Source organism: Mesocricetus auratus, unplaced genomic scaffold (assembly GCF_017639785.1).
Source record: "Mesocricetus auratus isolate SY011 unplaced genomic scaffold, BCM_Maur_2.0 Super-Scaffold_100691, whole genome shotgun sequence".
Lineage (NCBI taxonomy): Eukaryota > Metazoa > Chordata > Mammalia > Rodentia > Cricetidae > Mesocricetus > Mesocricetus auratus.
Window position 1 is genome coordinate 15,352,989 of NW_024429267.1, and position 25,727 is coordinate 15,378,715.

The following is a 25,727-nucleotide window of genomic DNA, read 5'->3' on the forward strand; positions in this document are numbered from 1 at the left end:
TTTTGAAGTTTGTCATGAGTAAGACCCAAAAGTGGTGATCACATGGTAATGTTACTGAGCCTACCATGGTGTAGGGAATACAGTAAGTGAAACTGAGCTATAACCCTGAAAACCAGGAAGATATGATTAGTGATTGGAGTTATAGAGATGGGAATTTTGAGCAAAATAAACAGATTCTATAGACCGTATAGAAAAAAATCTTTGGCCCCATCAGATAAGGGCAGAGAAGCCTTAGCAAATTTCTTCAGAGCCTAGTCAGGCCTTGCTCACATAGAGTTCAAACACTTACATTCAAACCTACACTTTTGGGTGGCTCAAAATTATATTTGACATGATAGGAGAGTAGAACATAATTATTAAATTTATGTTATCTCGTTTTGTAATTCTTAAATACTTTGAAATGTCCTCTGTGGCTATCCATTATCCCATGCCTACATCCTCCTAATGTTACACTTAGGTTCAGAGAGCATGGATTTTGGAGGTTTATTTATCAGAAGACATCCTTGTTTAAGTTTCACTACCTAGAATCAGGCACTGGGTATTGCACCTAGAATGTGACTCATTTAGTTCCCCTGCTGTAGTATAATAATGCCTTAATAGATTACACACTTAAAACCCAATTTGGGTCTATCTCTGTCTCTTTCAAAGGAAGTAATAGCTGTATGTATTAAGATCTTCTGGTGATCATGGTTCACCTATAGCCAGCCAGCTTTATAGCCCGTTGTGACATCACAAACAATGTTTTGACTCCAAGATTGTATATGTGGAATGAAGTTGACAGTCACAATTTAAATATGTCACAAGGCTAATCAAGTGAATGCTTCATGTGCCCCCAAATCTTGACCTAAAAAAACCAGTTCTGACTGAAAGTGTTATCAGATAAAATCTTGGACTTTCCCACAGATTTTCATTTGTTATATTGAATTCTAAAATTTTGTAAATAACTCAATTATGTTGGACTGTAGGATGTTTTCTAATTATGGATTTGAAATTATTGTTGAAAATCATCAAGTTTAAGCTTTATAAATGTAAGACAAGGAAAAGAGCATATTTAAATGAGTTTCCAATTATTCTCATTGTCTTAGACTACTGTACACTAATGATCAGAAATGTGACTGGGAAATCACTGTGGGGGTGGGGTCAACTGTTTTCTTCCTTGGTATGTGACCCAAAGGAGAGAAATTAAATTAGTGGTGTGTACTTACCCAAGTGTTCTCCCAGGGGATACGCCTGAAATGTCTAACTAAACAAATCAAGAAATCTATGAAACATGATCATCCTGTTTGTTTTCTTTTAATTTCCACTTCTCCTCTTACCACACATGCATTTTCTGAAGTTTTGCTCTTTTTTCATTCTTCCCTTTATTGCCTTTCTATTTATTTCACTATACAATTTAATTTCTGTTTTACTGTTGATTCTTTTCTCTCTAAGTACTTTATATATTTAGTTTGCCCCATATTTATTTCTCTTGTATTTTGTGAGTAATTATGCCTTAAAGAACTATTACATTATTTATAATTTGAGCCTAATATAAACTAGCATAAACTCTTTTCAAATACTTCAAATTTTTAGAATTTAAGTTTTGGTTTGGATTCTATCTTTTGGTGCTTTTCTTTGTTTCTACAGAAGTCTATTGTGAAGAATATTAAAATAGTTCATTATGTCAGGCTACCTGGTCTCTCATGCACAAATAATCTTTAAGAAAATTTTTTTAAAATAATAAAAGACAAAAAGGAAATACTAATTCAATATGGCCACACTGGTATGAGGGAAAAAGACATACAATGACCCTTGCCCATCCAAGTCTGTCTTCAGAGTCATGACATGAGGATACGTTTTAAACAGGAAGCAAGAGATACATTTGATAAAGCAGGACACCAGGTATGGTCACCTGCCCAGCACTGTCTCAGTGCCAAGTGTTTTCTTTGAGGTTAGTCTCTATGTCAACATTGTCTGGCAAGTTTTTTATTTGACTGCCCTTTCTTCTTGCAGTAGGAGACTTTTCAGAAATTCTCATTTCTTGGGATTCATTGTTTTCATTGGTATGATAGCCAAAGAGGGGGAGAATAATGATCTCTTTTGAATATTAATCCTTCTCCCCCATACAGGCTAGATATGTTTTCCCAATCTTGAGGTGAAATATGTCCATGTGTGATGCTTGGGGTGATGGATCAGCAGTTAAGTGCAATTGTTGCTCTTGCAGAGGACCCGAGTTCATTTGCTATCACCCATATTACAGCTCACAATACTCTGTAACTCCAGTTTTGGGGGATCTGGAGAACTCTTCTGGCCCCCATATGCTCTTCATTCATGTGATGCACGGACCTACATGCAAAGAAACCACCTATACAAATAAAAGTAAGGCTTTAAAGAAATATGCCTCTCTCTGCAACAAATATCATAAACAGAATGTAAGTAGGAGCCAGTGTTAGAACATACTCAGTGTCAGGTTATCCTGTTAAGAACCAGTTCTTCATCAGCCCCTTGGCAGATCCATCTTGTTAGTTTGACACAGAGTCTCACAATGAAGCCTAGGTGGTCTTCAAACATATGCTCTTGCTTCGCTTTTCCAACTGCTGAGATTGTAGGAAAGTGCTACCATGCCCAACATGACTTCATTTCAGTTCCAGTAATTTCTTTCCTTGCCTCTGATCAGCATTCACAAAGATTTAACAGATTAACTATCTGGCAGCTCCTTTTTTGTGGTCCTTCATGGCTGGGACCGGATTTGATTTTAAACAGAAGTAGAGCATACATGACCTTGGGAGACCAAGGACCCTCCTGGTACCTTAGTTTTATTAACTGCAGTCTCATAGCAAATGTACATGTGACTACAACTAATACAAATAACCACATGTTTCATGTCTTCACAGTTTCACCCTTTATCAATGATGAAATATGTTCTCAAAGTTGTCAATTAAATTTTATTTATCCTCTTCTGTAAAGAAAAATGCAAATAGGACATTACTTTGAACAGATCCAACAGATCATCTTTTATTTGCAATAATAGATGGTGAACTATTTTTTAAGTAAAATCCTTTGTTTTGTTGAGGTATAGCCTTAATATCCCAGGCTGATCTCAAACGTATTAGGCAGCCAAGGAGACATTCATTGTCTTTTATCCTCCTGCCTTCACTTCTGAAATGCTGGGATTACAGATACGTGCTACTACTCCAGGAACAGAATTCAAGGTTTCCTGAATGCTAGACAATTATTCTACCATTGACTTGCATCCACATTCCCAGTTTTGGGGTGGGATCTTAAGAAACAAAGGTGGAGGGAGAGAGAGACAGAGAGACAGAGAGAGAGAGAGACAGAGAGAGAGAGACAGACAGAGACAGACAGAGAGAGACAGAGAGAGAGACAGAGAGACATTGAGACAGAGAGAGACAGAGAGAGAATTTTGGGGTTGTGAGCAGTGGAAACTGGAGAGGTAATTTATTCCCGGACAAGGACGCAATGTTACTAAATGCATAGAATGACAATGGTGTTGTCTGCTTAGGAAAAAGTTAACCATTTAGAATTGGGTAGAAAAACTCTCATGAACAAAATGGCTACAAATTCTATTAAGAAAGTGAACAGAGTCATGGCAGGAGCATGGAACCTAAGTAAAGTATAGTATAATCTTGCAACTAGATCATGAGTAATAGGAAAGTATAGCTTTAAATAATCATAGGAGCTAATCTACGATTTCATGTTTGAATGAATATGAGGTTCATGGTGTCAGGAATTGTGCATCTCTCATTCACGGTTGTATCTACCATGCTTGGCACAGTGCAGGACACATGTATTATAAAACTGTCTGAAGGGTTAGTGAAGTAGCTCAGTGTGTAAAGTCACTTTATACCACTCGTGATGACCTGACTTTAATCCCCAGGACCCTTATGATAAGAGTGAACTGGTTCCTGCAAGCTGTCCTCTAACTCCATGAATGTGCCATGATATACGCAACCCCTAGACATAGACATATGCACATGAAAAAAATGAATAAAATGTAATAGATTATACTTGAAAAAAAGTATCTTTAAAATTAAATAAGGCCTTTGTGGCCCACATGTCAACAAGAACAAACCACCGTCAAATAGTTAAATAGCTTCAGCCACAAAATGAGGAAAAAGTCAGTGAGATATACTAATGAATTTTGTTTATTCTCTCCTGTAAAAAAATGGGGGACAGTTCTAAATACGTTTTGGAAATCAAAAGACTATTGAAATAAAAAGCAGCATTGTGACTTAGAGAACCTGTGGAAACTTTCTTTGCGAAATAATCTTTTTAGAAATTTGACAAATGAGCTGCAATGGATCTGTCATGAGAGTTTAAGGATATTTTGTTGATTTTTTTCATGCTTAACAGATGATTTTTCTGAGTTCCAGTTGTTCCACAAAACAAAGCGAACATTTCAAATGTATCTCCTTTTTTCCCTTGCAAAATCCAGAGACTCTCAGACAAATTATTTTATACAATGTATAAAATCATTTTTAAGTTGTCCAGCATTCTTTGCGGATGGCTACTAGCTTCTGTGGTAAAAGTAGGTACTACTTTTAAAATAGTAAACAGGCTTAACTTAAGACCTCTACCCTCTTAAATTGTGAAGTTACAACTATCTGACTTACAAAGACTCCATGAACATTTCTGATACATCTGTAATGTTTTACATGCATATGTGTATAGTTTATTAGATGGTAATTTTAATTTCCCTTTTAAGATTTAGGTCTCCCTCCAAAACCCCAACATGATAAAAGTACAATTTTTTGGTACTTTGTGTGTTTAAACCTTCCAAGTAAATTAATTCCTTCTTTTTAAAATACAGATTTATAGAATAATTTAAGGGTGGAAAAACAAAGATAGTATTTTGGGTTTCATTAAAATGTTGGTTTAAAAGCCCTGTTTTCAGACATTTTATATTTGGCAATACTCAGGTTGAATTTTGCCAATGACTTTTTCCTTTTTATTCAAACCTGCTTGTGTGTCAAGGAAAATCCAACCCATATGTTCCTGATTCATTTGTATTCAAGTCATCAAAATGTTGCTTAGTTAGTGTACTGTTTAATGTCCCCAAACAGTATAAAGTTCTTTAAAAAATAAGCCTATAAAGTCCATTTGCCTTTGAAGAAAGTCCTGAGTCTATTATCCATTATGCCAAGGTAAAACTTCGGGTTTACAGTAGGAGATTTACAAATGCCGCTAAGTTTTGAACCCAAATCAAGAAAAGACTACTGAAGTATTAATCAAAATTAAATTCCATTGTAATTGATGCATGTCAAAGACAGAAATTTAAATGAATTTGAATTTAAACTTTTGACATTTAATTTAAATGAGATGAAAAGTGAATAGTCTAACTAGTCTAGATACATAGTGTCCATATGAAGAAGTTAGGAAAATAGATGTTTTAGTTTGGGTTTATACTGAATGACAAAAAAGTCATTTTTTCTCAATTGAGGTTCCCACTTCCCAAATGACTCTAGCTTGTGTCAAATTAACAACACACTAGCTAGCACAACTGACCCATTGTGAACTCTACACAAAAAGACATAACTATTGAACTACCAACTTTTCTTTCTCACTTGTCATCAAGACAGTATGTTAAACTAATATTACAACAAATTAATATTACAATAGAAAACATTATCACAAATTTTAAAGCACACAGTATTTTAAAAAATTTAAACACTTCAAAAGGTCATTGGCTTTAAAGTATTCAAAGTCTCTCTAAAATGCCAAAATTCTTCTAAAATTACAAAGTCTCTTTTCAAAGCTCAGAGTCAACTGTGGGCTTCTGTCAAATCAAAGTAACAAGTTAAATACTTTCTTATTTCAAGAAGGAAGAACCAGAGCACAGTCATAATCAAATAAAAATGAAACCACACTTTAGCAGTGTAAAAAATTTCAGCCTTGAGGTTTGGGACCCTCCCACAATCCTCTGGGCCCCAAAAGGCCTCGTTTCTCCAGCTCTGCATTTTGCTGCCCATGCAGGGTGGCTTTGCTGCATGGCTGCTGTAGTCCTTGGAGGTCATCCCCTGCTACAGGAATCTCCAGTATGTTGGGGTATCTGCTGTAAGTGGACTGCACTTCCCCGCTAGCCTTTCCTGGGTTCTCCTTGGGGATCCTGACCCCGCCACATAGTGCCAGTCCTCAGTTTCTCCTGACTCCTCCAATCCTGGGGCTTTTTACTGCAAGTAAGACTATGTTCAACAATGGTCTCTTTCAATGCCAAGCCTCAGTGGCTTTCCATGAACCTTTCATGCCTTCAAAACAACTATCAGGGAGATTCTTACACATTATCAAGTTCAGCCGCTAGCCCAAGACACAGCCTTGGTCTCTTTGGACCACAGCTTCTGCGTGCTGACATGGAGGAAACACATCCCTGAAGGTTTGTCTTCAATTATGTTGGTCTTTTCTTAACCACAGCTGATTCTTAGCCCCAGCTGTCCAGTATCAGTTTTCCCAACAAAGCAAAGGTTTCACTTAGAGGTTCTTAATTCAAAATATCATATAAACGGCCCCGAAAGTCTTTAAAGGTCTCTTAAACTTCCTCAGCAAGTCCTCCGTCGTCTGCACCACTGGCTCTCGGAATAAGCTGAGTTCCCATGGCAGCTCATTAAGTTCTAAGTACTCAATGGCTTTTCTAGCCCCAAATTCCAAAGTCATACCACAAGTCTCCCCAAACAGATGGTGAGGTCTGTCACAGGAACACCATACTCCTGGTACCAATTTCTGTCTTAGTTGTGTTTTTTATTGCTCTGATAAAACACCATGACCAAAGGCAACTCGGGGAGAAAAGGGTTTATTTTAGCTTACAGTCCCACAGTACAGCCCACCACTGAGAGGAAGCCAGGGGAGGAATCTGGATGCAGGATCTGATCTAGAGCCCATGGAGGAGAGCTGCTTATTGGATTGTTTCTTGTGGCTTGCTCAGCTTCATTTCTTTTGCATCCAAGATTACCAGCCCAGGGGTGGAACCATCCACAGTGAGCAGAGCCCTTCCACCTCAACCATTGATCAAAGAAACTCTCTAAAAGCTCACCCACGTGCCAGTCTGATGAGGGAGTTTTCTCAGTTGCGGTTTCCTATGCCTAAATGACTTTAGCTTGTGTCAAGTTGAAAGAACACTAGCCAGCACAATAGATTAAAATATTAACTCTGATAAAACATTTACACCTTTAGTAATAGCAACAATGAAATGACTGTAGTAGTGATCATTGAAAGAAGTATGGAGCTACCTTAGATGGAAGCACCTGACACCCAGTAGGGTAGGAATATAAGTCTGCTCTTCTGCATTGGGATGGAGATAGCTGAGTGGTGCAACTTTATCATAGGAAAGGCTCTTTTGTTACAGTGGTAGAAAAGATGATTTAAATGTGTGTTTTTTAGGTAAATTCCTGAAGGATGGCTAATTCATAGAGGAACGGGAGCATTGATAACATTCTGAAGTTATGCTAGAAGCATACCCCCAAGTAGTGTTTTGTCTTATTTGTTCTAGCTTTTCATTAAGTGTAAGTAAAACCACTCAGGGTGGTTAACTACTTACCGGTAAGACACTTTTAGATATGCTTCAACCAAGGCAGTGAGGGCGATGGAAAGCAGCACACAGAGACATGGGTCATTGTCAACTTGTACTTACATTGTTTGAAATTTATAGGCAATAAATTATCAAAGTATTAAATCCTAATGTGGTAGTTTCCTGAGTGCCAACCTTTTTATTTTTTTTCTTGGAAAGAGTAAGTTATTTTGGGGCAACTAATTGGATCAGAAAGATAAGGGCAGTAAAGCTCCTTGTCTCTCATAGGGACACAATACACACACACACACACACACACACACACACACACACAGAGAGAGAAACATGTACACACACATGCAAGCATGCATATACACATGCATATGTACACACACATACACATGCACACACAACTTTATGAAAGGCTGACTTTTGTTAATGTTACAAAGACTTTCTAATGCAAACATGCCTCATTATGTGTTAGTATTTGAGATACTGAATGCCTTAGTACGCCCTTAACATCAAAGCCTCTTCTTAAAAGATAATAGAGTACAAGTAGTTTAATGTTCACAGAGTTATGGTTCACAAATTCCTTGAGTTCTTTGCTAACTCACAAGTACTAATGGTTCCTAATGTATGCAGTGATGCTATTTTTAGAAGACTATGTAGCATCAGCATTATATAATGATGTTCTCCATAAAAGAATTAGAAAAATCACTGGGTATGGTAGTGTAAGCCTTTAATCTCAGTACTTGGTAGGCAGAGGCAAGTAGACCTCTGTATGTCTGAGGCCAGCCTGGTTTACCTGGCAAGAGCTACATGTTCTGTTTAATAATGAAAAGCATTAATAACTAATTGGAAAAACATTAGAGGAGTCTCTACGCTAGTCAAGGCAGTTACTGTACTGTTTCTTTTGTTTAGATAGTACCCCAGGCTGGCTCATTTGCCTACTTCTCAACTTTTTCCTGTTTATTGGTTCACAAAAGTTGTGAACCCTCCATTTTTTTCCACCAAGATTATTGTGAAAACTATAAAAAAGTCTTTAGGTTTCAGACAATAAAGCTGAAGTACTTTAAAACTTCTATTGCCTGGACTTCTCTTGTTCTCTAGTCCCTAACTTATATTTTTTATCTTTTAATTTCTGGAATTCCACAGCTATTATAATGATGCTATTAAGGGCTAGTAGCTTCCTTTTTCTATAATCTTGAGGGATTTAAAAATATTATATTCTTCCTTCCCATATGTAGAATATTTTAATACACCAATAAATTACTTTTCCAACATTGCACTGTCTTTTGTCCCCTAAATATACCCTGTTAGCATCAGAATTTCCAAAATTCATGATGACTTTTGATATTTTGATATATAGCATATTTATAATTAGAAACATATATGGCAGTATCTAATGGCTACATGTACATTAAACCGCTTGCAAATCACCAAACTTACATTCTAAAGTCTGGTTTGTATGAGTGAAGGTTGATTCTTATGCACTGTCTAAATTTAACATCCTGAATCTGTTCTCCTCCTAACTCTGGTTCAGTTCTTTTTAAATAGAGCTTTCTGGTTAAGAAAATTTATTGTATTTCCCTTAGCATCTTTGGGACTGTCATTTATACCGTAGGTGAAGATATCCATATAAATCCTCTTTGTTGCCAAATGACTATTGATCTGTTTCAAGGGTAAGAGGATCTATGTGGCTGATTAATCTGAATATCAGCTGACAGCATTAATAAGTAGCAGAAGAAATTATAGACCAAGGGTGATGTTTTCCTTTTGTGCTTACTGTTTTGAATGCAATATCTCACTGTTATTTATCCACGTTCAAAAAGTTGAATTATGTCTACTTAAGGATTTTAGAAAACATTTTAAGATTTAATAGTGCTCCTTTCCATTATCTGAACCTTATCTTAGAAAGCAATTAAGTCCGTTTTTTTTTTCAGAAGCCCATATGGTCCCCTTTTCGTAAATTTATGGTAATGAAAATGACTGCCGGTTTCAAATAAATAAATAGCAAGTCTCTAAATCCCCAAACTGACATGAATCACACATCTTGTTCACTGTTCCAGGTGGAAAGGGAACATACACTGCCACACTTTGCTCTAGATGAATATGCCCTCTGTGTATAGTTTAGTGCTGAGGGTAATTAGAGCATGCACTTTCAATGGGTATGTAAGAATAGATGAAGAGGCAAGTGGAAGAAGGTTTGCCTTTAAATACTCTATGAATGCATACATACTCTATAGAATGCATGAATAAAAATGGATGTGCTCCTTATAGTCCTGGCACTAAATTAATGTGTAAAACAAGCAGTTTTTAAGACCTAAATGCAAGAAAAAAAGTTCAAAAATGACAGCTGATGGCCATGGTATTTTTCTGTGATGTCATGAACTATGTATGGTTGAAGTATTTTCCATTTAGTTGACCTTTGCCCTAGAGATTGGTGCATTCCAGAAGATCACCACTCAGGAACTTTCTAAGACGGTATCAGGTAACAATGAACCAGCTGTAACCAGAGAGCATGCTCACCCCTTGAACATCACGCACATCTAAGTACTGAACGAAGAAAGAACTCAGTGCAAAGACACCTACCTTCTGAAACAAGCCACATTATGTCCTCAACTCAAAACATTCCCTTGCATAAATCAGAGATGGAGACATTGGTGGAGACAAAAAAGGAAGAGAGGTCACACTGCTTTTCTTGTATGTGTAGAGGAGAAATGACAAGCACGCGTGTATTATCAAGTCATCATGTAAGAAAGCACACAGACATTTTGCAATTGAAAGTCTGTGATTGTTAACATTTCCAGAAAACCCTTACCACATTCACCAGCTTACGATTCTCTTTTACCTTAAGATCCTCAGAAAACTTTCATTAACAAAACCAAACACGAAATTCAGTCTAAAAGTTTCCACATTTCAGAATGGTTTCTGTTCTTTTTATACTTTTATATCATTTAAAAAGCATTAAAGCATGGCCTATCACAATGCGTTAATTTCTGAGAGTCACATTTTGTTTGAACAAAGGCCCTAGGTATTTGAAATGCAGTCAAATATCACAAATACAATGGTCATCATAGTATTAATATTTGTAAAATTATCCATCGAGAAAAATCCATGTACATTCATGGTAAAAATGGCAAGATTTCTACTTAAAAATAAATATGAATGAGATTTCCTTTGTGGTTTGGAGGCAGCATTTGTTAACTTTCAAAGCCATGTAAGTTGTGTTCCAGAGGTTTTATAAGTAGAATAACATTTTAGAGGGCATCACAGAACACAGATTTCTTGTTTTTGTCTCAGTTGCCCGCAACATGATAAATAAATGACCCAGAGACAGATATTGGGGTTCAAGTTGAAGATCAGAGAAGCAAAGCAGCCAAGCCAGTAGATCTTACCTCTACCTTAGGCTGAAAGGGCGACCCTGTCTCCATGGATCCTCAGAGGCAAAGCTCTTAATTCCTGTCTCCTCCTGCCTTTTATTCCTTTCTCCACACAGCCATATCACTACTGAGATCATCTTTGTGTGAGCTGTTTCTTTTAGGACTGGGTCAATTTCATGTAGTCAGTGTGGCCTTGAACTAACAGAGGTCCATCTACCTCTTAATCCTGAGTCCCAGGATTAAATGTGAGTACCACCACCACCTAGCTCTATAGCTGCTAAGATAAAGGTGTGTATCATCACTGCCTGACCTCTATAGCTTATGGCTGACTTTGCTTTCTGAATCCTCAGGCAAGCTTTAATAAATCATAAATAATGTATTACCACACTTGACCCCCTGCCCATTGCAAAAGAATGAACAAAACCTCAGTATACCTTTCACCTTTCATGACTAAAGTAAATGAAAATGAAGATTAGTTGTTACATTTAAGTATTGTTCAACCAAATAGTACATTATGATTTTCATAAACTATATGTTCTATATTTTTGAGCTCACTCTATCAAAATGTGTTTTCTTTCCATATGAATCCATGCTTTCGTGTGTTCTCATTATGGGCATAGTTTATAGTGGCATCAAATTGTTCTTCTAATGCTAAGAGTCCATAACCTTGAATCCTACAAAATAAATACATGTTTCACCTTCCAAGAGCATCTTTAATTCATCAAAAAATCATTAAATTTTTTTGTCTGCTTGTGAAGTGTCCAGGGAGTATGTGTGCCACTTTGCAAGTGTGGAGGTCAGAGAACAACTTGCAGGAATTTTCTCTCTCTGTTCACCTTGTAGGCTTCAGATTAAACTCAGGTTGTAAGGTTTGGCAGCAAGCACCTTCACCCACAAGGTACCTTGCCAGCCCTTTGATTCATTTAAAATAAGTATTCAAATAATGTATTTGGGGGGTGGTTAGCTGAAATCATGTTAACGATATTAATAAAAACGTAACATTTGCAGGGAGCTTACTAAAAGCAAATGAGCATCATGTTGAACTTTTAAAACCAGGTATTTTTAAAAGCACTTTTGTTATTTCACTCTGTCTCTGAAGATACTTTGTTATAGGTACAATGAGAATCTTGCCCATTAACTAAAGCTGTTTTAGAGGCAGACTCTTACATCGTAAGTCTTGTACTTGACAGTAGGCTCATTTAAGGTCCAAACTGAAAAAGTACATTCTTATAATTTTCTAACGAAACAATGGTATTGGAACCATTACAGGAGAATAATGAATTTCACATGAACTCTACAGGAAACTTCCTCTGAGTTTTTATACTTTCCTCCCTGAAGTTCAGTTATGATTTGGCCCCTGCAAAATGACAAAATTTCTGCCGTGTTTTCTTTTTCCAAATTAACCTACTTCAATATTTCATTCAGGTCCTTATATCATCATGATTTTTTAAATTCATAAATTAGAAGAAAAGATGTTTTTCTTCTGCCAGTCATAGATTTCAACATTGAATATAGCCAAATTTAACTTATTATGAAGTTTATAGCCACTCTTTCTTTCATTTCCATGTTGATGAATAATGCTTTTGATTGATTTCTGTTTTAATTAAACGTTTTAATTTTTTGAGACTTTCATGCATGAGTGTTATATTTACATAATTTCCACCCCATGTCTCCCTGCTATAACTCTTCCTTCATCTGCCTTTCAAATTATTCATTGTCACGCACGCACACACACACACACACACACAATTTACTGGGTAAATTTAGTGTTGCTTGTACATACATGTGCATAGGGTTGATTACTTGGAATTGGATAACTAATCAGGGCAAATACTTGGAGAAAACTGGTTTTCCCTTTCAGCAGCAATTGAATGTTTTGAGCTCATCTAGGAGTGGGACTTTGTGAAAATTCCCCTGTCTTCATTGCCATAATTTCTGGTGTTGTCATGTAGGGCTTGCTTAGGTAGCTATACTGTAAAGATTTTATGGGTGCAGCATACCTGTTGTATCTTCTTGAGGCAGGAATCCTGATTCTCCGGCTTTTACAATCCTTTTCCTTCTACGTTTCCCCAAGTCTTAGGGGTTGGGTTGTGTATGTATCATTTGGGATTGGGCAACCCCTGGTCCATTTTGCACAGTTGTGGATCTTTGTTATAGTCCCCATCTGCTGAAAAAGAGGTTCAAGAGACTCCTCAAACAATATTAGTTATTTCAATTGCCTTTGGTCACCTCTCAGAACTTGCAAATAAGATATTGCTAAACACACCACACATTTCAGAAACAGCTTGGAGGAATGTGGTTGAACTGATCTGGAAACTTCCTTCCTGAGAATTAGTTCTCAGAGTATCATTATCAGAAGTTTTGCTATGTAAGCTGCTAAAGTAGAAGAACAATCATAGTCCCATCCAGATGCAAAGTCTAGAAACCACAAAAGTGACCGGATCAGCAAGGTAGCCCCAATTGTGCGGAAGTGGCACTTTTGCCTTGGTAGCAACCAGAAAGAGTCTATTTGGACTTAACTTTTGTTCAACAAGAGAGAATTCATGTATTGTAAACTCAGAAAACTACCAGTGGCTGTAGAAGACATATACCATAGAAGAGAAGCTACTATACTGTTATCCCAAAATAGCATACTTTGATTGTGTCTTTTGAGACATCCCTTCAAAGGTGGCATACTTATTACTGTTGAGTGACTAGAGTGACTCATAGTTACCCACATAAGGCTCACTTTTAGTTTGTAATCTACAGATTTGAGAAAATATTATGAGGACATGAATCTGTCATTTTATTATTAGTGAGTATTTTTTCTCTGCTCGCTGAGGCTTGCTCTGCCCATGTATGTTTCAATTTCCAGTCAGGGACAATTGTTGACTTTTAAACCTCACCGTATAATTGTGAATTAAATATTCTTTTTTAATTGGAATAAACTGTACTCTATTTATCTCTCCATCTAATGAAGTATATCATGGCTGTTCCTGGCTTGAACTTGGCATGTTTAATAAAGCATCTGTAAATAGTTTTTGTAAAGACATAACTCTATACTAAGGTTTGTAGTGAAAGCATGATTAGCTTTGAGAAAGACTTGGTAGTACAGGCCTATTATCATAGCCACTTAGAATTCTAAGGAACTAGGATGGCAAGTTCAAGGCTTGCCTGGGTGGTAGGGAAAGCTCAAGACTGTCTAGGACAACTCACATAAGCCCTGCTATAAGTAAACAGAAATAAATGGGCTGGGAATATAGCTTAGTGATAGTGTGTTTGCATTACCCGAGTGCTTATGTTCAATCCTTATTACCTAAAAATGCTTTGTAAGAATTTACCAAACTTTTTCCTAAGGGGTTGTACAATTGTTCTTTTCCACAAACGTGGAATAAATGTTCTTGTTCTGACTTTGACCATTCAGATAAATGTACATATCCTGATAGCATAGGATGTGGAACACCTCTTCATATGCCATTTAAATGCCTCCTTTAGTATAGTGTCTGTTAAGACACAACACTGCCCCTATTTTTTATTTTGTTTTTTGAGACAGAGATCCTGAATGTACCTCACAGTGTCCTCCCACTTGTGACTGTCCTGCTTCAGACTCTGGAACTCTGTGTTGCAGGTATATACCAACACTCCCATCTTAGATTCTTTTCTTATTGAGTTTTAAGAGTTATTTATGAATTACGGACAACAGTCTTCTAGCAAATATTTTCTCCATGTCTGTAAGTTGTCTATTAATACTTTGATAAAGGAGAAATTTTTATTCCTGTGAATTATAGTTTATCATTTCTTTCTTTATATGGGTCAAGTCTTTGGTAAATCCCTGCCACCTCCCATTTTTGTAAAATATCAACAAATCCTCAGGCCTGTGGTTTAGCCAGGGATAGCAGATTCACTCTGAAGGTCATTCAACATGGGATTTCTAAAACTCATCATCTTTTTTTACAAAAAGTCAACCTTAAATCTCAAATTTCTCTGTTCCCACCTAACCTCTTCCTAATATCCAAGACTAGAGGGAGACAGTGATGTTTCTACCTTTGAGATCTTGATTACCAAGATTATGTTTGGGAAAGCAACATATTAGACTTTTTTCCCCAAAACTGTTGAAAAGAAAATTATGTCAATACGTCCTGTTATTTACTTGTTGCCATGCTTGGATATTTTTATTCCCTAAGCAGAGTTGCTTTTCAGAAAAACTTGTATTCTGAGAAAGATCATTTAAAATATGGATTTATGATTCTAATTTTTAAAATTGTTTTGTTACATGACTTTTTTGTTAACTAATACTCATAAATATATCATATTTGTAATCCATGTTATTCATGAATAATTATTTCTAAATAGTAAACAACCCACTTTTTAATTTTTGAGATTATAATTACAACATTTTACCCTTCCCTTTCCTCCATCCAAAACCTCCTGTATACCCGTCCCCACTCTCTTTGGTGACATCTTCTTTTATTAATAGTTATTTTATACATACCTTTAAATGTATATACACTTATATTTGTAAATATAACCTGCCCCGTTAATACAGTGTTACTTGTATGAATTTTTTAAAGGCTGACCAATTGACACTGGACAATGAATTGTTTTCCTTCCTGGGGAAGACCACCTCTCAGGCTCCCAGCTCTCCTCTGTAGTTCTCTGTGTAGGACTGAGGCCTCTGTGGCTTTTCCTGATCCACTTTGGCACGTGCATCGATGCCACCCTTTTTCAGTTGACAATCAGGCAGGTATGTTGGTGAGACTTTATGGGTGTAGCCCCTGACATCACTAGGAGATTCAATCTCTCAGCAACTCACAGATCCTCTGGCTCTTGCCATCTTTCTGCTCCCTCTTTCTCAGTGACCCCTGAGACTTAGGTGTGGAAGTGTTCTGTGGTTGTGTTCATCGTGCATAGGTGCAAGGGAATGCATTTCGGTTGTCTATTAAAAACGTCGGGTTGCTGGGCATGGCAGCACACATTTGCAATGACAGCATTTGGGAGATGGAGAAAGGAGAGCCAGGAATTCAAAGTCATTTTCAGTTGTATATTGAGGCTAACATGGACCACATGAGACCTTATCTGAAAAACAAAACAAAAACAACGGAACAAACCAATAAATAAAAGTCTCTGGTTATTTTTTGTCATGTTCATATAATGTAAAGACTATTTTTTCTTAATTTGTTGTTTTGTTTTCATTGTCTTATATATTCTTTTTAAATAATTTATTTATTCTTTTAAATTTCATTTTACATTCCAACCACCCTCCCAACCCTTCTCCCACCCGCCCTCGCCTTTCCCCGAGCCCACCAGCAGTCCACTCCTCCTCACAGGTAAGGGCTCCCGGGAGGAGTCAACAAAGTCTGACACAATAGGTGGGGCAGAACCAAGCCCCTCTCCCACGCATTAAGGCTGAGCATGGCATCCCACCATAGGGAATGGGCTCCAACAAGCTCTCTCATGTACCAGTTTTATATTGTGATCCTACTGCCTGAGGCCCCCTTTTAAATCAATGTCTTTTGTTTTTATTTATAACATATTTTAATTGAATGAAAGCTGTATTATAACCTCATTTACTTATCCAGAGTTAAGCATTATAACTCAAGAGCACATGTGGAAATAGGTCTTTAAAAGCAGCAATTTAAAGATAAATGGTACTTAGTGGTGGATTAAGACAGTTGAAGGGTACATATTTATTTTATATGTATAGGTGTTTTTATGCATGTATGTATGTACAGCACATGAATGCCTGGTGCCCTCTGAGGAAAGAAGAGGTAGTTGGATTCCCTAGGACTGTAGTTTCAGACAATTGTGAGCCACTGTGTGAGTGCTGGGAATTGAACCTGCGTCCTCTGGAAGAGTATCAGTGCTCTTAACTACTGAGCCATCTCTCCAGGCCGCCTCACCATTTTTAAATCTTTCATTTAATAAAATGGCTATGAAAGGATTCTGATAAATCTATATATTTGTGCTTTATTTTCCCTAAATTCAAAGGAGTATCATGGAGTAACACCCTAAACAAACAATGTTAAGGACATGTGCCAGTGTTTTGACAGTCCCATTCTAGGCTCTTCACTATGGCTACATTGAAGTTCTGAGGGGAACATATTTTTCTCACTAATGTTATAGCCACAAATACTGTGAAATACATAAGAAATTATGTAACTGTGTTTTCTCTAGTCTTTACATCTGAGTCTAACTTCTTGATGATACTTATTTTTCCAAAATAAGGCATATATTAGCTGTAGTGCTGGTATTTGCATGCTTTACAGACATCACACTGGGAAGAAGAAAGGAAAAACTTATTGGAAGTCAAGAGATTTCTCTGCAGTTCTGTGTGGCAGAGTTCAACTGTAATATGTCTGCTGTAGATTCACAAAATAAGGGGAAAACTGAAAATAGTGACAAACAAAAAGTTAACAGTGAAAGCCAATAGCATCATTATTAGCATTTAGATCAGAGAATACAGACAGGGAATTCACATATCTCCTCCCCCCAAAGGTCATATTATTTTCTCTATAAAGTGATATTTCAGTTTTTGTGAAATAGAAACTTGGGGGAAATGATCTGCCTTCCCAGGACTGGTTATATCTGAATTAAAAAACAATTTTTGTTGACAGCTATGCTGTATGTTCTATTGATAGACTGTGAAGACTAGCTTCTGTCTTCACAAGGTGGGAAGTATTTATATAGGGAGAACTGAGAGAATATTAGCTGTAAAATATTCCTAGCAGCAACAGGGAAAATGACACCACCTTAGGGTTTAAAGCGTTGTTAAACTCTTGCCCTTCTCCCTGTCCTTAGCTCGAGACCTATTGACAGTCGGTGACTACGGAGCTGGGTTAGTCCCTTCATTTTAGGAGTGTGGCTGCTGGTAGGATGCCCATGCACAAGTGGATGACACACAATGATATGCATGTGGTTAGCACTAACCGGACCCAGTGTGTAAGATATGTCAATCAGTTACTAATAATTAATTTAAAAAGCACGATCTGGTGTTAGAGGGGAGATGGAATGAGGGATCTCAGAGGGGTCTGGAGAGGGCTGGAGAAGAGGGGGATGTAATCAAGATACCTTGTATACATGTGTGAATTTTCAAAGAATAAAAATATTATTAAAGAAACCATCCTTTGAATCTTATTTTAATCATTTTAAAATGCGGCTATGGCTTTGTGGGGGAATAGACATGGTGATGCTTGTCAAGCAACAGATTCAATACCTGGCTTCCTTACTGGTCAGCGGCTGCTTTTGGTTTAGTGTTAGAAGGGTTAAGTTGACTAAAAATAGGAAAATTATCAGTGAAGGTTTGTACGTCTATTTCTAAGAAGAATGTTTGCTGTCTCTGTTTTATATGCATGAAGGCACAAAGACATGACCTTTAATACATTTCTGTCCACTTGTTTATGCTGGGTAAAGCACCTTGCTATGTAGCTCAGGCTGGCCTCAAATTGAAAAGAGCTCATCTGCTTTAACCCTGAATTCGAGATTAGAGGGGTGCATCCCTATACCTGCCCCCAAACGTCTTAAGTCAATATTTGGAAAGGCAGAAAAAAATGGCGATGTTTATTATAGCATATTACATTAGGTATTTGGTGTTAGTCTTCTTTAATTACTTTTCTTTCCTCGGTGTTAAATGTTTTACTGATGTATGTTCATGGTGCCAGAAGCTTATGATCATTTATAGAATGTAAAATTAAGGTCACATCTTTAACGACCTGTGCTGTCCTCTGTAATAAAGCATTCTGGATAAATGAGTACAACAAAATACTTTCTTCAGACACTCATAACTTTACCATCACTGCATCAAGTGCATTTCCAAGGCCATTGTCCCCATGTAAACCATGTAAACCTCATACCAAGCATTCGGCAAATCTTACTGCTGATATATGTGAAAATAAATTTCAGCTTTAAAAGTGTTTCTGTATAGATACTACAACATGCAGAGTTTTGAAAGACCTTTGGTAAATTCCTGCTAGTCTGTAGCTTACCATAGCTTTATTTATATCTTCTGTTTTTTGAAGGAAAAATTTTTCTCAGTGTAATACTTCTTTTTTTTAAGTATAAAAAGTCACATAACTGGAAAGAAGACTAAAAATAATTCATTCTTCTTAGGGCTTTATGAAAAGAATGTTTCTGCTTTCTTAAAATAAATGAGGGCTATAAGACAAAATGCTAGCCAGTCTTTCTGGGGTATGTGACAGATGATGTCTGCAAAATTCGTAGGGCCCCAGGGAAAAGGGGCTATTTAAAGACGAGTGCTATTAAAAGCTAAGAGCTTTGGTGGAGATAAACTGTAATTTTTAGTATGCAGTCCATATTTCCATCAGATGAAAGTTGGGGCCAAGGAAAAATACTCGCCATGCTTGCCATGCAGGAGTACACCCTTCATTTCAGGCTGATGCCCGTGGAAGGACAGCACCTGTTTTTCTACCACCGCACCCCTCCCTCAGACTATAAAATATTTGACTCTTCTGAAAAGCTTCCACACTAGACACGGACCTCTGGCTCTGCTCCTGTGTGCACCTCCTTTCTGTCCCCAGACCTTCCTTTCCTGGGGTCTCCTGAGCATTGGTTTTCGAGAACTGTGTTTCCTGCCATGCCTCGGTTACTTGCCAATGTTTCTGCCCCCATACACTCATTTCTTTTTCCAGCCCCCATCACATCTCAAAATGAAGGCATCAGATACTCTCTTGCAAATAGTAGCAAACTTTGGCAGACCTTCTTTCCCCTCCATGCTTCTCTACTTTGCATGTGACCCAATAAGAGGAACAGGAGCTTCTTCTAATACTTTGTATTGCTTTGGAATTGTAACTATTTATTAATTAAAAATAATTAAAATATATCATTTCCCCTTTCCAACCGTGTGCCGTGTGGGGACAACTGTATCCATCCCTGCCTGAATGAGTATTGATGACATGAGAAAAGCCATGTTATGCCCACCAATGCCTCAGACTCTGGGACTGGCAGGGCTTTGTCCATCCAGGTCAGGCTGGGGCGGGAGGTTGGGGAGAGAATGGCAAGACATTTCCTGAGTCCAAGGACAAATGCTGATTGAATTGTTAATTTTTAGCTAAAAACAGTACATGCAAAGAGGACTGCCCATACAAAAGTGCCACCAGCAACTTCTATGTCCCTTGTAACTGCAGGACCATGGCTCCCTTAGACTAGTACTCCACAGAGACTCCCTACCAAGGTTAGCTAGCTCACTTCTTTCTTCAGATGTGTATAGTAAACCAATACACATGGCCACCATATACAGATGTAAATAAGAAATGCAATGGATTTCTGGAAGCTGGACCATCTCCATTAGAGTGTACATCCTCCTGTTTCCAGCTGTTATGTATGTACATCTGAAATTTCTTCTTCGCCAGGTCATACTCAAAGCTGTGCAGGTCTTGGCAATCCTTCCCTCCAAACTTCCTCATGTCCTTCCCTCACTCTTTCTAAAATTCATGCCCACTTTACCCTTGATTATTGTGTGTGTGTGTGTGTGTGTGTGTGTGTGTGGTGTGGTGTGTATGTATGTGTGTGTGTATGCATGTGTGGTGCGTATGTGTGTGTGTTTAAACATACAAATAAAATCTGCTATGTCAGTTTTGTGTTACTTGTATGCATATAATTTCAGGACTGACCAGATGGTACTGGAAATCAGCTAGGGGGCTAATTGAGACTAATTCTCCCACTTGCAGTAGTCTTTTTGTTTGTTTTGTTTTATGAGACAGGGTTTCTCTGTATTGTTTTGGAGGCTGTCGGTCCAGCCCGGCCTCGAACTCAGAGATCCGCCTGCCCCTGCCTCCCGAGTGCTGGGATTAAAGGTGTGCGCCACCACCGCCAGGCTGCAGTAGTCTTTAGCTGCCTGCAGTTCTTTGCCTGGGTGGAGTCCAGTTATAGTCCTTCCTTCCACATTAGCATGTCTATTAGTGTTGTCCTTGTTCAGGCCTTTCTTAGCTAACTAAGAGGTATCATTGTTGTAGCTTTCCTGTAATTTCTGTAGACACAGTCTCACCACAGAATCTTGGTCTTCTGGCTCTTAACCATCTTTGTGGCCTCTGTTCTACAGAGATCACTGTGTATGAGTGTAGATGCATACACTGGGTCTAGGCATCCCAAAATCAGTTGATCTCTACATTATGACCAGTTGTAGTTTTCTGTAATGGTCTCTGCTATGAAGAGAAGTTTCTTCTGAATGCTGAGATTATACTACAGTGGGCTGTAACCTTTTCTTTTATTTATTTATTTATTCATTTATTTTTGTTGTTGTTGGTCTCTTGGTATTGTATAAGAGATACATTTTTGTTTTTCCTTCTATTGTTTTCAAATTTCAAGATTGTGTATAACCCCTTTTGATCCATACCCCTTTCTCTTCTCCCAAGTTCCCACCCGTTCATCCCCACCACTTTTCTCTCTCAATTTTATACACTCTTTCTTTTTTTCGAGACAGGGTTTCTCTATATTCTTCTCCTTATTGGTGGAGCCTGTACTGGAACTCAATCTATAGACCTAGCTGGCCTCCAACTCACAGGGATCTGCCTGCCTCTACCTCCCTGGTACTGGGATTAAAGGCATGCGCCACCAATGACCAACTCACTCTTTATTTTTTTTGAAACTTACTTAGTCCACATAGTGCTGTCTGTATGGGTGTAGGATCATCTACTGAAGCCTGGGTAGCCTGTCAAGGACTGCATCCTTGAAGGAAACTGACTTCCTCTAGGGTCAGCAGCCATCAATTACTAATAGATCCTCAGTGACAGGAGGAACTTTCTGAGCCATGTCCACCATCCATGCTGGGAGTTTGGCTGGTTTGATATCTTATAGGTCTTATGCCACTATTGCATTAGTAAGCATATTTTATCAGGCCATTTGTTATTTTAGATCCCAAGGTTAGAAGCTGGTAGCCTGTTGATTACCCAACTCTTCTGGTAGCATACATAATGTCTTCTAGCACATCAAAAGTTAGCCAGTAGGAGTGGAAAGATCTTCCAGATAAGTAGCAGCTTGATTTCTTCATAGCCCGTGACTCAAATGTTTTGTTTTTTTGATAATGGATATTCCTATCAAATTCTGGAGGGCAACCAAGAGAAATAGCAATACTTGGTAATTTTGGGGAGGACCGATCTATGGGGAGTGATTTTGGGGAGGCCATGCTTCACTGACCATCAACTCAAAAGAAGTAATTTGGCATTTATTTGACATAAGGATATTTATTTGATTACTTATCTTGTCTCAGGGAGTCATTGTCCAGATCTTTCCATTCATATGCAATGTAAGTGTGTGTGTGTGTGTGTGTGTGTGTGTGTGTGTGTGTATTTTAGGATGTTTCTATAGTAATAGTTTCCATAGAGCATTTCAAAAGTTCTTTAGTGTTAGTTATTCATCTCCATACTCAGTCTTCTATCTTGCCATATCTTTCTTTGTTCCTTTGTTCATTTGTTCATTCCTTCGTTCCTTTTTTTCTTTCTTTTCTTTTTGACATAAGGTCTCACTATGTAGCTCTGGCTGTCCTGGGCCTCACTATGTAGATGTTGCTAACCACAGAAATCTGCCTGCCTTTATCTCCCTGGAAGGCTGGGATTAAAGGCGTGCACCACCATACCCAGCACCTAGCTATTTCTTCATCACAACAATGCCCAGCTTGCAGGATGTTTCAGTGTGTCAGGACATGTTTGTGAATACTTTTTGAGACTTCTATATTTTGAACTTTTTGAAAATGTGTGTGAGCTTCTGTGTCAATGTGAGTGTGCTCCTGCATGCACAGATGTGTGCAGAGTACAAAAAAGGGAACCAGATCCCCCATGATTAGAGCTCCAGGCATTCATCAGTTATCCTGCTTGTTAAATAGGTACTGAGAAGGTTCTAACTCTGGTCCTCATGGTAACACAGAAACTATGAAGTCATTTCTCCAGCCCCCCCCAAAGGGTCATTTTACCTTAATTTATCAGCCACAGAGTTCCACACTTGTTTAGGCATATGGATCCATTCATTCCATCTTTTAGTTTTTGACACGTTTAAAAGCTATTATATATAAATATATAACTGATAAAGGAAAATGGTTACCTTCAAATTTTTTCTCAGAGTTCCAGGAAAGACATTGATTCTTAAGCTTTATTTATCAACTATGATTTGAGAATTACTATGAAGAATTGTTTATAAATAAACTTACCTTGCATTCTAAAACTTCATGAAAAATTTCAAAATATCACTTACCTTTCAGATTTCAGTGTTATTAAAATTAAAATCTAAGCCATCTTTGTTTGTGTTTGAATTTATGAGTCAGTGTAAATCATCTTACAATTTGAGCTGTCATGTTAAATTATGTTTGGAGCACTTGAAATTTGTATGTTTGCATCTGGAATGGGTCTGCATTTCTGCTACACAACTAAAGTTATGTGAATTTTCATCTAAGTTGAAATCTGTAGTTAGATTAGAAAATTCATAATTTAAGGCTATGCTGACTTGAAGTATGTTTGGAATTCAAGTAGATAAAATTATATCTTGATCACATTCCCTAAAAATGTAATATAAGCATGATTTATTATATATGGTAGGCAGAAAATTCTATATATTTAAAATCATTTGTTTCAAAAAAGGGCAGAATCCCAGTATATTTTAGAGTTACTGAATCCATGATTTATGTGTTCTGGGATCAGTCTTAACCACAGGCTGAACATAAGAGAGATCAAATAGACAGGTCAACGAGAACCAGGGTGTTGATTTGCTCTCTGTGAAGTCCTCTGTAAAGGGTGCTGTGTGTCTTGCCTCAGAGGAAGGCACATTAATTTGTACACATCCTATCACAGGTGTTCTGGGTTAAACAGTCAGCAGCAATAAGTTTATAGAAAGAAGGGCTTTGGAGTTTATGCAAATGTCTTATCAACACTCAACCTGATAACTTCTCAAAGGAACGCCTTTCAGATCTTGCATCTTACAGAGACTCGGAATCTGCTGGTGTGGAAGCACTTAGCAGTGCATCAGCATGACTGGGAAGAGCGGCCTTTCTTTCTTCCTTCCTTTTTCCTTCCTTCCTTCCTTCCTTCCTTCCTTCCTTCCTTCCTTCCTTCCTTCCTTCCTTCCTCCCTTCTCCCCTCCCTTCCTCCCTGCTTCCCTTCCTCCCTCCCTTCCTGCCTCACTTGACTCTCAAGATTTATTATTTATTATGTACAGTGTTCTGCCTGTATGTATGCCTGAAGGCCAGAAGAGGGCACCAGATCTCATTATGGATGGTTGTGAGCCACCATGTGGTTGCTGGGAATTGAACTCAGGACTTCTGGAAGAGCAGTCAGTGCTCTTAACCACTGAGCTCCCAAAGAGTGACTTTCTGTCGGATTATCTTCAGTAATTCTGTTTTTAAAGAATTACTGATTTTCCAAACAGAATAATCTAGAAATACAAGCCAGTAAGGTTAGGATATGTCTTTGCTACAGTATTCTACCTTTTCTGTTACTGTAAATTTGAATTGTCTCAGTTGTATTCTTGCTGAGTTTGCCTTAATGCTGCTCCAAGTACTTGCTCAAATCAATAAGGCCAGAGTGGTAGAAACTGAAATCTTAAATATCCATTCTCGATTATAACAAGATTTAGTAGGGTGAAGTTCTGTCTAATTTATTTTCCTTATGATTTCTATTTAAAGGCAATGATCTTTTAGAAGACACCTTAATCCTGTTTTTACCCACATTGTAATTAATAAAGCAGTAAAAAATTGCCCGTGTATCCACTAAAAATCTTTTTCTTTTTATTACCTGGAACATGCACAACAATTTCAAGGTAAAATAAGGATGAGTATATTTTTTTTACGTGCAAAGACTGACTAGACATTCTTAATTCTACAGGCCTCCTGTTATCCCCCACTGCATCCCTGCCCCTCCCAGTACATAGTATTAAGATGTGTATTTTTCAGGGGAGCTGTTTTCTCTTGTTTAGCATTATTTCTCGTGTTAGTACAGAACCTCTAATATTTTCTGGTTGCTGGTCTATTAACCTTCCAGAGAACTCCTCCCACTCTCAAAAGTCTCTGCTGATGCTGATTCTGATACAGGTGACTATTTTGCCTTCATGACCTATTATAGAAGCATTAATCTAGGGAGAATGCATTTTCACTGCTATGTTACTCTGCTGGCTAAGTTCCATAGTAGCCCTAACTCCCAATGTGGGTTTAAAAAGCTGTCTATATTTTCTTTGAATTATTTTTGTTTCTAGAAGTAGAGATGAAATAATTGTATTAGAGCTAGAAACAACTCTACCTACAGATTCGAAAGTCACTACTTCTTTATAGTCTTTGGTACCTTGCTCTAAGTGGGTCATTCCTCCTTTATTGGAAATACATTTTTTTCTCTCATAATATATCTGAAATATGCTTTCCCCTCCTTCTATTCCTCCAAGTTCTTCCCTAACTCACCTCCTATTCAGATCCACCCTCTTTCTGTCTCTAATTAGAAAACAGAATTTTAAGGGATAACAATAAAATAAAGCAACACACAACATACAATAAAACAAAAACTAACACACTGGAATGAAACAAAAGAACAAACAGAAGTAAAAGAGCGCCCAAGAGAAGGCATGAGAAAGAGACCCCCCCTCATCTGCACACTCAGGAATCCCATAAGATCTGGAAGCCATAATATATACACAAATATATACTATAGGGTAAAAAGAGAGAAGAAAAACATATAAATAAAGTTTAAAAAGTAGATAAAAGTAAACAACAACAACAAGGAAAAGTCCTGACACGACATTATGAGACAAAGAACCTCTGAAGACACTGCTGAGTTCATTTTCTGTTGGCCATTTCCTGTGGGCATGCAGCCTACACTTAGAGTAGTTCATTTTCCCAGTAAGTCTCTTTGGAGGAAACTAAACTTTCTTTTGCAAGTGGTTAT

At 37.6% G+C, this 25,727-nt stretch overlaps 1 protein-coding gene across 1 annotated transcript in view; it reads left to right on the forward strand.

The window, feature by feature from the left end:
* Positions 1-25,727, forward strand: part of Bmp5 (bone morphogenetic protein 5) — a 121,928-nt gene that overhangs the window by 73,785 nt on the left and 22,416 nt on the right. The gene's annotated exons all lie outside the window — the stretch shown is intronic.